This window comes from Salvelinus alpinus, chromosome 12, assembly GCF_045679555.1.
Source record: "Salvelinus alpinus chromosome 12, SLU_Salpinus.1, whole genome shotgun sequence".
Lineage (NCBI taxonomy): Eukaryota > Metazoa > Chordata > Actinopteri > Salmoniformes > Salmonidae > Salvelinus > Salvelinus alpinus.
Genome location: NC_092097.1, coordinates 25,700,994 through 25,715,744, shown reverse-complemented (window position 1 = coordinate 25,715,744; position 14,751 = coordinate 25,700,994). Strand labels below are relative to the sequence as shown.

At 44.1% G+C, this 14,751-nt stretch overlaps 1 long non-coding RNA gene across 1 annotated transcript; it reads right to left on the bottom strand.

Moving 5' to 3' along the window:
* Positions 1 to 2,972: 2,972 nt before the first annotated feature.
* Positions 2,973 to 7,834, bottom strand: LOC139535751 (uncharacterized). The gene is made up of 2 exons (XR_011667189.1): positions 3,777 to 7,834; positions 2,973 to 3,728 (listed from the first exon to the last, which is right to left on the bottom strand). It is a non-coding gene; the product is annotated as an uncharacterized lncRNA (long non-coding RNA).
* Between the last annotated feature and the right edge of the window lie 6,917 nt (positions 7,835 to 14,751).

The window sequence follows — 14,751 nt, the reverse complement described above, 5'->3', positions numbered from 1 at the left end:
GAATTTTTTTTGTTGCTAATTTTAACCACACAATTGTTATGGATTTTATGTCGTATGTTTTCCCCCAACACCACTTTTCATCAATTTGTATAGCAGACCCTCATGCCAAATTGAGTCAAGCTTTTTTGAAGTAAACAAATCATGAAGACCGGGTGGCGCAGTGGTCTAGGGCACTGCATCGCAGTGCTAGCTGCGCCACCAGAGTCTCTGGGTTCGCGCCTGGGCTGGGTTCGCGCCCAGGCTCTGTCGCAGCCGGCCGCAACCGGGAGATCCGTGGGGCGACGCACAATTGTCATAGCGTCGTCCGGGTTAGGGAGGGTTTGGCCGGTAGGGAGGGTTTGGCCGGTAGGGATATCCTTGTCTCAGTATGTAAAAATGTAATAAAATGTATGCACTCTACTGTAAGTCGCTCTGGATAAGAGCGTCTGCTAAATGACTAAAATGTAAAATGTAAGACTTTGCCTTTGTTTCGGTTTGTTTGTCAATTAGGTTGTGCAGGGTGAATACATAATCTGTCGTACGGTTATTTGGATTAAAGGGCAAATTGACATTTGCTCAGTATATTGTTTTCACTGAGGAAATGTACAAGTCTGCTGTTAATGATGCAGATGATTTTCCCAAGGCTGCTGTTGATGCATATCCCACGGTAGTTATTGGGGTCAAATTTGTCTCCACTTTTGTGGATTTGGGGTGATCAGTCCTTTGTTCCAAATATTGGGGAAGATGTCAGAGCTGAGGATGATAAGGAGTTTAAGTATAGCCAATTGGAAATTGTGGTCTGTATATTTTATCATTTCATGTAGGATACCATCAACACCACTTATTGGGTTGGAGGGTTTGTTTTTGTCCTGTTCATTCTATGTATTTGGAGAATCCAGTGGGTTCTGGTAGTCTTTAACAGCTGATTTATGATTTGTAATTGATCATGTATATGTTTTTGCTGTTTATAGAGCCAAAAAGTTTGTAGAAGTGGTTTATCCATACATCTCCGTGTTGGATAGATAACTCTTCGTGTTTTACAATTTTCCCAGAAGTGCTTAGATTCTATGTATTCTTCAATTACATTGAGCTGATTTCTGATTTGTTACTACTTTTTCCGTAGTGTATTTCTGTATTGTTTTAGTGATTCACCATAGTGAAGGTGTAGACTCAGGTTTTCTGGGTCTCTATTTGTGGTTGGATAGGTTTCTCAATTTCTTTCTTAGGTTTTTGCATTCTTCATCAAACCATTTGTCATTGTTGTTAATTTTCTTAGGTTGTCCACTTGCAGTTTTTAGATTTGATAGGCTGAAAGGTGAAATATACTGTTATGGCTTTCTACTGCCAAGTTTACACCTTCACTATTACAGTGAAATTTTTTGTCCAAGGAGTTGTCTAAAAAGGGATTGAATTTGTTGCCTAATTGTTTTTTGGTAGATTTCTACACTACTTTAATTCCATCTATAGCATTTCTGAATATTGTGCAGTTCCTTTGGCTTTGCCTCATTTGACTATTGCTCAATTCAGGTAGACTGATTTTTGCTGTGTTCTGATGGGGATGTTAGTGGGATGATGGTGAATGCTCTGAGAGACTCTTGTTAGAGGGCAGTGATAAAGTAATCTACAGTACTACTGCTGAGGGATGGTGGTGTACGTACCATAGGAGTCTCTTCGAAGCCTACCATTGACTATGTACAGAGCTGCAGGAGTTGACACATTTTTGTATGTTGTTTTGTCATAGCACTACTAAAGGACACCAATAAGAGACTTGCTTGGGACAAGAAACATGAGAAATGGACATTAGACAGGTGTAAATCTGATCAGTCCAAATGAGATTTTTGGTTCCAACTGCCGTGTCTTTGTGAGACACAGAGTACGTGAATGGATCTCTGCATGTGTGGTTCACACCGTGAAGCGTGGGGGTGCTTTGCTGGCGACTGTCAGTGATTTATTTAGAATTCAAGGCACACTTAACCAGCATGGCTACCACAGCATTCTGCAGCGATACGCCATCCCATCTGGTTTGCGCTTAGTGGGACTATCATTATTATTATTATTTTTTAAATAAATTACCCCCTTTTCTTCCCAATTTTCGTGGTATCCAATCGCTAGTAATTACTATCTTGTCTCATCGCTACAACTCCCGTACGGGCTCGGGAGAGACGAAGGTCGAAAGTCATGCGTCCTCCGAAGCACAACCCAACCAAGCCGCACTGCTTCTTAACACAGCGCGCCTCCAACCCGGAAGCCAGCCGCACCAATGTGTCGAAGGAAACACCGTGCACCCGCCCCCCTTGGTTAGCGCGCACTGCGCCCGGCCCGCCACAGGAGTCGCTGGAGCGCGATGAGACAAGGATATCCCTACCGGCCAAACCCTCCCTAACCCGGACGACGCTAGGCCAATTGTGCGTCGCCCCACAGACCTCCCGGTCGCGGCCGGCTGCGACAGAGCCTGGGCGCGGCCAAAGAGACTCTGGTGGCACAGCTAGCGCTGCGATGCAGTGCCCTAGACCACTGCGCCACCCGGGAGGCCCTATCATTTTGTTTTTAAACTGGACAATGACCCAACACACCTCCAGGCTGTGTCAGGGATATATGACCAAGAAGGAGAGATGGAGTGCTGCATCAGATGACCTTGCCTCCACATTCAACCGACCTCAACCCAATTGAGTTGTTTTGGGATGAGTTGGACCACACAGTGAAGGAAAAGCCGCTAACAATTGCTCCGCATATTTGGGAACTCCTTCAAGACTGTTGGAAAAGCATTCCAGGTTAAGCTGGTTGAAAGATTGCCAAGAGTGTGCAACGCTGTCATCAATGCAAAGGGTGGCTACTTTGAAGAATCTAAAATATATTTTGATTTGTTGAACACTTTTTTGGTTACCACATGATTCCATGTGTTATTTCATAGTTTTGGTGTCTTCACTATTATTTTACAATGTAGTGTCACGAACCGGCTCAGAGCCCGTAACAAAAGGGAGACCACGTGGAAATAAGGAGTAACAAAATATATTTATTAGATAAAGAAACTAGGTATAATATACAATGGTGTGTGTAATCAGCAATCAGCAGTGTAAGTGAATGTTTTGCATGCATGAATGTGATAATGCAGGGTGTTGAAAGATGCTAAAACAAACAACCAAAAAGCACCATGAAACATAACCGAATCTATCAAGGTGTCTACATGGAGAGAGTCCCCTCCATGAATGGGGAAGTGGTGTATTTATCCTGGGAGACACCGGGCCCAGGTGTCTCCCATGTAGCTGACGACCCTCCCAACTCCGCCCACCGACATCCTAATAAGGAAACAAGAGAGAATACGGCAGACAGAGTGGGAGGGTCGTCACATTCCCCCCCATAAAACCGGGGACCAACAAGGACCCCGGAACAACGTACCAGCCTCTGCGTCCCAAATTGACACAGCCTCTGCGTCCCAAATTGACACAGCCTCTGCGTCCCAAATTGACACAGCCTCTGCGTCCCAAATTGACACAGCCTCTGCGTCCCAAATTGACACAGCCTCTGCGTCCCAAATTGACACAGCCTCTGCGTCCCAAATTGACACAGCCTCTGCGTCCCAAATTGACACAGCCTCTGCATCCCAAATTGACACAGCCTCTGCGTCCCAAATTTATGAGGGGTTACGTGTGCACACTTCCAATTTGCCCCAGCCAACCTCCTCCACCACAGACCTCAGCAATCCTTGCGCACGGGAAGCAATATTTAAGAGGAAAGAAGACTCCCCAGACCTCAGTGCATAGGAAGCAACATTTAAGAGGAAATAAGACTCCCCAGACCTCAGCAACCTTAGTGCATAGGAAGCAACATTTAAGAGGAAATAAGACTCCCCAGACCTCAGCAACCTTAGTGCATAGGAAGCAACATTTAAGAGGAAAGAAGAACATAAGACCAGGAGGGAACAGACAGGAAATGCAGAACCAGACAATACAACCATTCAAGAACAGGGCGCACGAGACCACATCAGCTACAACCTCCAACGAAAAGAACATCAAGGTCCTTAATTTTTAACAACTCCCAATGATTCCCAGTCACTTCCCAACGATTCACAGTCACTTCCCAACGATTCACAGTCTAACTCATTTCAATCTACCCTGCAATATATAATCGTCAGGACCAGACACATCTTCCTCCTCATGCACAGATCTAGCATGATAAGAATCGCCAAGGAAACAACGGTATCAGCCAAAAGAACAGGTTTACCATCCTCTGTAGACTCCCACTGTTCAGTCTCAGAAGAACGTGCATACTAGGGTTTTAACAAATTTACATGGCACAGCTGGTGTGCTTTCCTCCGTTCTGGAGTGGCAACTAGGTAATTTTGCTCAGTGTACTGACGCACCACTGTATATGGACCTTTAAACTTGGCTTCAAAAGGAGAACCAACAATTGGCAGCAGAGCAAGAACCTGGTCACCCGGAGTAAACTGACGAGGCTCAGTTCGGCGATCAAATATGCCCTTCATCCTCTCCTGTGAAGATGATAACTTCTCTTTAGCCATTTCACCACTACTACCCTTTTTAGAACGAGGCAAAGGACCCACACAGTCAATGATCAGATACTCAAAAGGTTGGCTGAGTACAGGAATAGGAAACAGTGGTACCGGCTTAATAGCTTGATTAGGTTTACCAGTTAATTGACAGGTGTGACAAGTTTTGATGAAATCAGAGACATCCCTCTTCAATCTAGGCCAAAAGAAATGTCTTAATATGCGATGGTATGTTTTCCTCACACCCATATGTCCAGCAACATCATTGTGAGAAGTTGTCAACACCAACTCACGAAGTTTTACTGGTACCACAACCTGACTAATCGCCTCCCCCAGAAAACAACTCCCATGAGACACCAACTTTCTCATCAGGACATCCTCTTGGAGAAAATAGCCATGGGCGACATCTCCCAACTGTTCCACGGGCACAATTTGGTCACGCAACTCTTCTAATGTGGAGTCATCCCGTTGCGCAGTAATTAGATCTGAGCGGGTTACAGATAACGGGATAACAGGGAAAACAGGGACATACTTCTTTGTATTATTAGTCGGCGCACACGCAGAGAACACCTCTGGGACACTCCGTACACTCTCATCAGGTATCCCAACAAATGACGGCTTAGTGGAAACAACTAGAGATGGAACTTCGACAGGCCATACACGATCACCAGCCAAGTTATTCCCAAGGATAACGTCGATACCCTCAATAGGCAACGAAGGACGCACCCCCACAACAACTTCACCCTTCACCAGCCCACAATCCAACATCAATTTATGCAATGGAACTGACAGTGTGTTCAAACCTATTCCCCTAATTAGAACACTATTCCCTGAATCAGTCTCGGCAGAAAAGGGTAACACAGACTCCAACACAAATGATTCAGAGGCACCTGTGTCTCTCAGGATCTTCACTGGCACTAGGTCCTTACTTCCTAATATAGACACAAAACCTTCCGTAATGAAAGGTAAATAGCCTGGGTGAATATGGACTTTCACCTGCGCCTGGGCCTGAGACCATGTGTCATGAGTGAACTGATGTGGAACAGGCGCAGCTAACGCCGTAGGCTTAGATTTTACATAATCACGCGTACTGAATTTATCCTTTTCCCTGAGAACCGGACACTCGTTTTTCCAATGACCTGAACCTTGACAGTAGTGACACTCTTGCCCAAAGTCAGCTTTACCATTGGAGTCAGGCTCAACCCTAGTTGAATTGAACTCTGCCCGTGAACCAAAGTATTTCGGTGAGCGAAGCCCAAATCTATCCGAACGCCCCCACTCATTCCGAATACGGGGCTCTGCAAAGACTCTTTTGTGAGTCAACACATACTCATCCGCCAAAACCGCAGCTTCAGCGACATTCTTTACTTTTCATTCGTTAATATAGGTGGCAATACGATCAGGGATTGTGTCCTTAAATTGCTCTAACATAATCAGATCACACAGCCCTTGGAAAGTAACAACTGCAGAGGCAGAACACCAGCGATTAAACTGTACAGATAATTGTCGCGCAAACTCAACATGAGTCTGTTTATCATCCCTTTTTAAAGTTCTAAATCGTTGGCGGTAAGCCTCAGGGACCAACTCATAAATCTGCAACACAGCCGTTTTAACCTTATCATAACAGGCACTGTCGTGTACAGTAAGAGCTGAATATGCCTCCTGCGCTTTACCAGTCAGCACACACTGCAACATTAAGCTGCGATCAGAATCAGGCCAACTCCTAGCGTCAGCAACACGCTCAAACAACGAAAAGAATGTCTCAGGGTCCTTTTCATTAAACTGAGGTAATAACCGTAAGTTCCCAACAATATCAAATGTGTCCGGGGCACGACCAAAAGAGGAACGACCCCTAGGTAAATCTGGATCACCTTCCCAGAACAAACTCTCCCCTGAGATCTTTCCTTCCCTAACCAACTCTATCCGTTCTTGTTGCAACTTGATTTTAGCATGCTCCATATCTTGTTTAAATTCTAATTCCTTTTCATACTTTACACGATCATACTCTAGCTGTAACAGAAGCAGTTCTTTCTGCTGTTCAAAAAGAAGACTACTAGGACTAACCGATGGAATGGCCATTGCAACGTTACGGGGAGATGACCCCTCAGCAGAGACTGGCCCAGTGATAACTTCAAGAATACCACTCTCCATCAGATTGGCCTTCAATATCAACCTAATAGAATTCTTTAGACGTTTATCACTAATTTCAACCTTGTAGTGTTCAGCGATTTTCAACAGCTGTTCTTTAGTACCTAATTCTAACAATTCCTCTGATGGAAAGCGAATGAACTCATCTACATAAGACGCCATAGTCCAAAAAAAATATTATCACTCTTCCCCTCTGCTGAGCACACCAGACCACAACCAGAGAAATGACAATCACCCTGAGCACCACAGAAGAGAGATGAGATATGGAGCTTCCCCAAAACCTACAATAACTCAACCCTAGTCTTCGTGCGGATTTGCGGTGGGTATTTACGCACTGTAGCCCGCTGGCAAGGTAATAAACCCCCCAGCACGCTGGCAGATTCCACCAAGCCACGGATGTGCCCCCGAGACAACTGCTCAGTCCACAGACACCACACAAAAATAACAAACATTAACCATGCCCAACATATTCCAAAAAGGAAACACGTCGCTAAGCCTATCAGGGGTAAAAGGCTATAGCTCCAGGTAGCAAGTTCCACTACCCTACCCAAATCTCCCACTGAGGTACACAGCGGATTACTCACCTCAGACCGATGTCCCAACAGAAAGTAGAACAAGGGTTTCCAGGCTGGGCAGGGCCCTGGAAACTAACCAATGTACTCTCTCCAACGCAGCACACAAACCAAACAACAAAGGCAACCAATACTGGGCCTATCAAACTCAAACAAAACATGCAAACCAAACACGTACCTCCACGTTCTCCCAAACCAACACGCCCAATGATCCCGGATGAGCCCCCACTTGTCACGAACCGGCTCAGAGCCCGTAACAAAAGGGAGACCACGTGGAAATAAGGAGTAACAAAATATATTTATTAGATAAAGAAACTAGGTATAATATACAATGGTGTGTGTAATCAGCAATCAGCAGTGTAAGTGAATGTTTTGCATGCATGAATGTGATAATGCAGGGTGTTGAAAGATGCTAAAACAAACAACCAAAAAGCACCATGAAACATAACCGAATCTATCAAGGTGTCTACATGGAGAGAGTCCCCTCCATGAATGGGGAAGTGGTGTATTTATCCTGGGAGACACCGGGCCCAGGTGTCTCCCATGTAGCTGACGACCCTCCCAACTCCGCCCACCGACATCCTAATAAGGAAACAAGAGAGAATACGGCAGACAGAGTGGGAGGGTCGTCACAGTAGAAAATAGTAAAAATAAATAGAAACCCTTGAATTAATAGGTTTGTCAACATTTGACTGGTACTGTATATAAATCTATTAGTTGCATGAATTTTGTATAATTGAAAACTATTTTTTTATGCTGTTCTGCGTATCTGTTCATAAACAATGTGCTACGGAATCGGTACATCGAATCTCTTCCCAGCTATTTTGCAATCTGTATGGTTCTTAAATTAAACTGGTATACTTTTTCTTTAGTCATTTTCTTTAACTAATTTTGGTCTTTAATGCAGGGCTGACAGACTACTTTCTCCCTGTTCCACTTGCTTCATTCCATTGTTGCAGTAATGCTGCTTTTAGTTTGTAATTTTGGATAGAGCAGACATTTCCATTTATTTTTTTTGCTGCATGTTAGACAATAACTCCACCAGTCCTATTGATGATATAATTTACACAGATTATACTTTTTCTTTTTATCCAGAAATGTTTTTTAAATGTTTATACATTTGAGTTTAACCATAATATTTGTTCTCTCTTTTCTGGTGGTTTAAACCGAAATTGCAACCGACTTTCTACGCCTTGTTTTAAAAATAGGGATATGGTGGATATTTAATTTTCAAATAACCTAAAGTGAGAGGTTGTAATCTGATTGAAGGGCAAAGGCCATTTTTGAATGCTGGGTGAGCAAGTTCTACTAATTCGGATTTAAATGTAGTTTATGTATGACAAACCTTTTAAGGTCTAATGCTTTAATATGTAATCATTTCTGCCATCTGAATTCATATTCATTATATAAATAGGCCTTATTTAAATTGTCTGGCTTGCTGTCCCAAATAAAGTGGATTTTTTATTTTTTTTATTCATATAATTTAAACAAGTTGTTGGGTGTCAGCAGGGCCATACGCAAATTGCTAATCTGGGGACATGACAAGAGTTAATCCGGGCTATTTTTTTTTTCTCCCCCCCCCCTACAAATAGACAGGTATTTTCCTTTCCATGGTAAAGATTGTATCTATTTTTGTTAACTGTCTTATTGTAGTGAAAATGTATTTTGGGATATGAATACTGAGTATGTCCACTTCACCATCAGACCATTTTATTGGTAAACTACATGGTAATGTAAAAGTTTTGTTTTTTGTGATCTAGTACGTAATATAGTACACATCACAATTTGGTTTTAATCCAGAGAGGTTAGAAAAATTGTTGTTCCTCTGAGGCTGTGGAGGGATCCAAATTGTGGATTTAAAATAACATGACTCAGTATACAATGACACCTTTTTTGTTTTAAATCCCTGGATTTCTATCCCCTTGATATTATTGTTGGATCTGATTTTAATGGCTAACATTTCGATGGCTGTAAATAGATATGCCGATCGTGGAGAACATTGTTTTACGCACGATAGTAATACTTCCGGAGAAGAAAACATTTTACTATTTTACACCTGATTAGTATCGATAATATCCGACCATACCTTTTTTAATTCTATGGGCTATGCATTATGCTAATTTTTTTGCATCACAACACTGAAGTGTAAGAAGCCTCCAATTTTTTTTTTAATGACTCGATCTTTATAAACTCAGCAAAATAAATACGTCCCTTTTCCAGGACCCTGTCTTTCAAAGATAATTAGCAAAATCCAAATAACTTCAGACCTTCATTGTAAAGGGTTTAAACACTGTTTCCCATGCTTGTTCAATGAACCATAAACAATTAATGAACATGCACCTGTGGAACGGTCGTTAAGACACTAACAGCTTACAGACGGAAGGCAATTAAGGTCACAGTTATGAAAACTTAGGACACTAAAGAGGCCTTTCTACTGACTCTGAAAAACACCAAAAGAAAGATGCCCAGGATCCCTGCTCATCTGCGTGAACGTGCCTTAGGCATGCTGCAAGGAGGCATGAGGACTGCAGATGTGGCCAGGGCAATAAATTGCAATGTCCGTACAGTGAGATGCCTAAAACAGCGCAACAGAGAGACAGGACGGACAGCTGATTGTCTTCGCAGTGGCAGACAACACCTGCACAGGATCGGTACATCCGAACATCACACCTGCGGGACAGGTACAGGATGGCAACAACAACTGCCTGAGTTACACCAGGAACGTACAATCACTCCATCAGTGCTCAGACTGTCCGCAATAGGCTGAGAGAGGCTGGACTGAGGTCTTGTAGGCCTGTTGTAAGGCTGGTCCTCACCAGAGGACAATGTCACCTATGGGCACAAACCCACCATCACTGGACCAGAAAGGACTGGCAAAAAGTGCTCTTCACTGACTAGTCGCGGTTTTGTCTCACCAGGGGGGATGGACGGATTCGCATTTATCGTCCAAGGAATGAACGTTACACCGAGGCCTGTACTCTGGAGCGGGATCGATTTGGAGGTGGAGGGTCCGTCATGGTCTGGGGCGGTGTGTCACATCATCGGACTGAGCTTGTTGTCATTGCAGGCAATCTCAACGCTGTGCGTTACAGGGAAGACATCCTCCTCCCTCATATGGTACCCTTCCTGCAGGCTCATCCTGACATGACCCTCCAGCATGACAATGCCACCAGTCATACTGCTCGTTCTGTGCGTGATTTCCTGCAAGACAGGAATGTCAGTGTTCTGCCATGGCCAGTGAAGAGTCCGGATCTCAATCCCATTGATCACGTCTGGGACTTGTTGGATCGGAGGGTGAGGGCTAGGGCCATTCCCCCCAGAAATGTCCGGGAACTTGCAGGTGCCTTGGTGGAAGTGTGGGGTAACATCTCACAGCAAGAACTGGCAAATCTGGTGCAGTCCATGAGGAGATGCGCTGCAGTACTTAATGCAGCTGGTGGCCACACCAGATACTGTTACTTTTGATTTTGACCCCCCCTTTGTTCAGGGACACATTATTCCATTTCTGTTAGTCACATGTCTGTGGAACTTGTTCAATTTATGTCTCAGTTGTTGAATCTTATGTTTATACAGATATGTACACATGTTAAGTTTGCTGAAAATAAACGCATTTGACAGTGAGAGGACATAATTTTTTTGCTGAGTTTATTTACCACCTGGGTCCTGTTTCAGTAATGGTGAAATCAAATCTTGTTGAGTATCTGATAATTTAACATTTTAATAAAGTGGTTAAAATATGTCCTCTGAGTATATTAAAAAAAGTTTTGATATATCTCAACTGGTATGCCATCCTGTCCTGGAGTTTTCCTAAACTTAAAGGCTTTCATTGTATCAAGAAGTTCCTCCTCTGTAGATTGGCCTTCACATGAGTATTTCTGTATAGCTGTTAATTTTAGATTGTTAATAGAAAAAAATCCTCACAATTAACTTCAGTTAGTGGAGACAGAGGAGACTGAAATGAAAACATATGCTTCAAGGACTTTGCACTCTTTCAAAATATTGTTTGGTGAATCATGGGTGTCTCCATTTGTAACAAGTTTCAGTAAATTCTTCTTGGTAGCATTTCTATGTCGAAGATTTAAAAATAATTAGGTGCATTTTCCCCATATTACATCCAGTTTGCTTTTTTTATATATTATATTACACTTGATGTTTCTGGAATAAGTTCCTCCAGTTTTTTTCCCCCTTCAAATTTATTCTGTGCCTCTATGGTACAGTTTTTAATACTTTTGATCTATACTGTTAGCCCCGCTCTCTCCTTTGTTAATATGAACTCTGTTGACCTAAATTGCTTTTGTTTTAAAGATGAGTATTGAATTCCATGGCCTCTAAAGGCACATTTTACCTTTATTTAACTAGGCAAGTCAGTTAAGAACAAGTTCTTATTTTCAATGACGGCCTAGGAACAGTTAACTGCCTTGTTCGGGGACAGAACGACAGATTTTGACCTTGTCAGCTCGGGGATTCGATCTTGCAACCTTTCGGTTACTAGTCCAACGCTCTAACCACTAGTCTACCTGCCACCCATTTAAATGTGTCCCGTACAATAAGCGGATCTGTTGTACCTATGTTATGTAGGAAAAAGTTAATTATAATTCTTCTGTCCTTGTTAAAAACAAGTTGTCATCCAATAGGCTTTGATTACATTTCCAATATCTTCGCCCATGTGGAAATTCTGTAAGAGTAATGTATATGCCCATTTGTTGATGGTCCAACCGCATTCTGTCCCCCATCAACATTTAACTTTTGGTGCCAAGTAGTCAAGACGACTAGCTTGATTGAGCCTCCACCATGTATATGGATCCAAGATGGCGTAGCAGTCGGACGTGTGTTTGTATTGTCCTGTATTGTCCTGTCGCGTGTAAATAGTAAATAGTAAATAGTCTTCGTATTTTTCGTATACATTTCGTATATATTTTAATTTCACTTTCCATCTAGGAACTGAATATACATTCCTACATTCCGCCTCACCCAATGTGGTACGGACCTGCTATTTTTTTATACTTTAGAACCGTAACCCCAAGCAGAAGCTAGCCAGATAACTAGCTACTAGCTAGTAGTCAGTTAGCCACTGCTGCGGTCTTCACCCTCAACTCGGACACAGCCAGCTTCAATACCGGGCCAATACCTGCCAGTCTGCAAGCGCGATATCAACCCAGAGCATATAGGACTGCTTTTTCTCTACCACATCACCGGATTCCTGACGCAAGCTCTGGACAATTACACCGTATCATCACAGCTAGCTAGCTGCAACCGAGTGGCTACTACTGGCTAACACCTCTGTCCCGAAGCAAGCACCAGTTAGCCTTGAGCTAGCCTCGAGCTAGGCCCATCTGCCGGCTAGCTGCAAGCGCGATATCAACCCAGAGCATATAGGACTGCTTTTTCTCTACCACATCACCGGATTCCTGACGCAAGCTCTGGACAATTACACCGTATCATCACAGCTAGCTAGCTGCAACCGAGTGGCTACTACTGGCTAACACCTCTGTCCCGAAGCAAGCACCAGTTAGCCTTGAGCTAGCCTCGAGCTAGGCCCATCTGCCGGCTAGCTGAAGAGCTAGCGCCACTGCCACTGCCACGAAGCTAGCACCAGTTAGCAAACACAATTCTACAATTCACAACCTCTCTTTCGCCATCGCCATCTGGCTTGGATTCTCTGTCGACACAACCACGTCTGAGCAGACCCCCTCCGTCTGAGCAGACCACCCCCCGGGCTACTAACTTTAAACGCCGCGTGCTAGCTTAGTGGAGGCCTCCTCTGCTCCATCTACGGCTGCCCCCTGGACACTATGATCACTTGGCTACATAGCTGATGCATGCTTGACTGTCCATTAATTCACGGTACTCCATTCTGTTTATTTGTGTTTTACCTGTCGGCTCTGTGCTTTAACTCAGGATCTGTGTGTAGTTAATCCGACCCTCTCTGCCTAGTCGTCGCCATTTTTACCTGTTGTTGCTGTGTTAGACTAGCACCCTGTTATTGCTGCTGTTATCTTACCTGTTGTTTTAGCTAGCTCTCCCAATCAAGACCTGCAATCACTTTATGCCTTATTGTATGTCTCTCTCAAATATCAATATGCCTTGCATACTGTTGTTCAGGCTAGTTTTCATTATCATTGTTTTGGTTTGCAATGGACCCTGTAATTCCACTCTCCGTACCTCTGATACCCCCTTTGTCCCACCCCCCACACATGCGGTGACCTCACCCATTGAGACCAGCATGTCCAGAGATACAACCTCTCTTATCATCACCCAGTGCCTGGGCTTGCCTCCGCTGTACCCGCGCCCCTCCATACCCCTGTCTGCACATTATGCCCAGAATCTATTCTACCACGCCCATAAATCTGCTCCTTTTATTCTTTGTCCCCAACGCTCTAGGCGACCAGTTTTGATAGCCTTTAGCCGCACCCTCATCCTACTACTCCTCTGTTCCTCGGGTGATGTGGAGGTAAACCCAGGCCCTGCATGTCCCCAGTCACCCTCATTTGTTGACTTCTGCGATCGAAAAAGCCTTGGCCTCATGCATGTCAACATCAGAAGCCTCCTCCCTAAGTTTGCCTTACTCACCGCTTTAGCACACTCTGCCAATCCTGATGTCCTTGCCGTGTCCGAATCCTGGTTTAGGAAGGCCACCAAAAATTCTGAGATTTCCATACCCAACTATAACACTTTCCGTCAAGATAGAACTGCCAAAGGGGGAGGAGTTGCAATCTACTGCAGAGATAGCCTGCAAAGTTCTGTCATACTTTCCAGGTCTATGCCCAAACAGTTCGAACTTCTAATTTTAAAAATGAATCTCTCCAGAAATAAGTCTCTCACTGTTGCCGCCTGCTACCGACCCCCCTCAGCTCCCAGCTGTGCCCTGGACACCATCTGTGAATTGATCGCTCCCCATCTAGCTTCAGAGTTTGTTCTGTTAGGTGACCTAAACTGGGATATGCTTAACACCCCGGCAGTCCTACAATCCAAGCTTGATGCCCTCAATCTCACACAAATCATCAAGGAACCCACCAGGTACAACCCTAAATCCGTAAACATGGGCACCCTAATAGACATTATCCTGACCAACCTGCCCTCCAAATACACCTCTGCTGTCTTCAATCAAGATCTCAGCGATCACTGCCTCATTGCCTGTATCCGCCACGGGTCCGCGGTCAAACGACCACCCCTCATCACTGTCAAACGCTCCCTAAAACACTTCTGCGAGCAGGCCTTTCTAATCGACCTGGCCCGGGTACCCTGGAAGGATATTGACCTCATCCCGTCAGTTGAGGATGCCTGGTCATTCTTTAAATGTTACTTCCTCACCATATTAGACAAGCATGCTCCGTTCAAAAAATGCAGAACCAAGAACAGATATAGCCCTTGGTTCACTCCAGACCTGACTGCCCTCGACCAGCACAAAAACATCCTGTGGCGAACTGCAATAGCATCGAAGAGCCCCCGCGATATGCAACTGTTCAGGGAAGTCAGGAACCAATACACGCAGTCAGTCAGGAAAGCAAAGGCCAGCTTTTTCAAGCAGAAATTCGCATCCTGTAG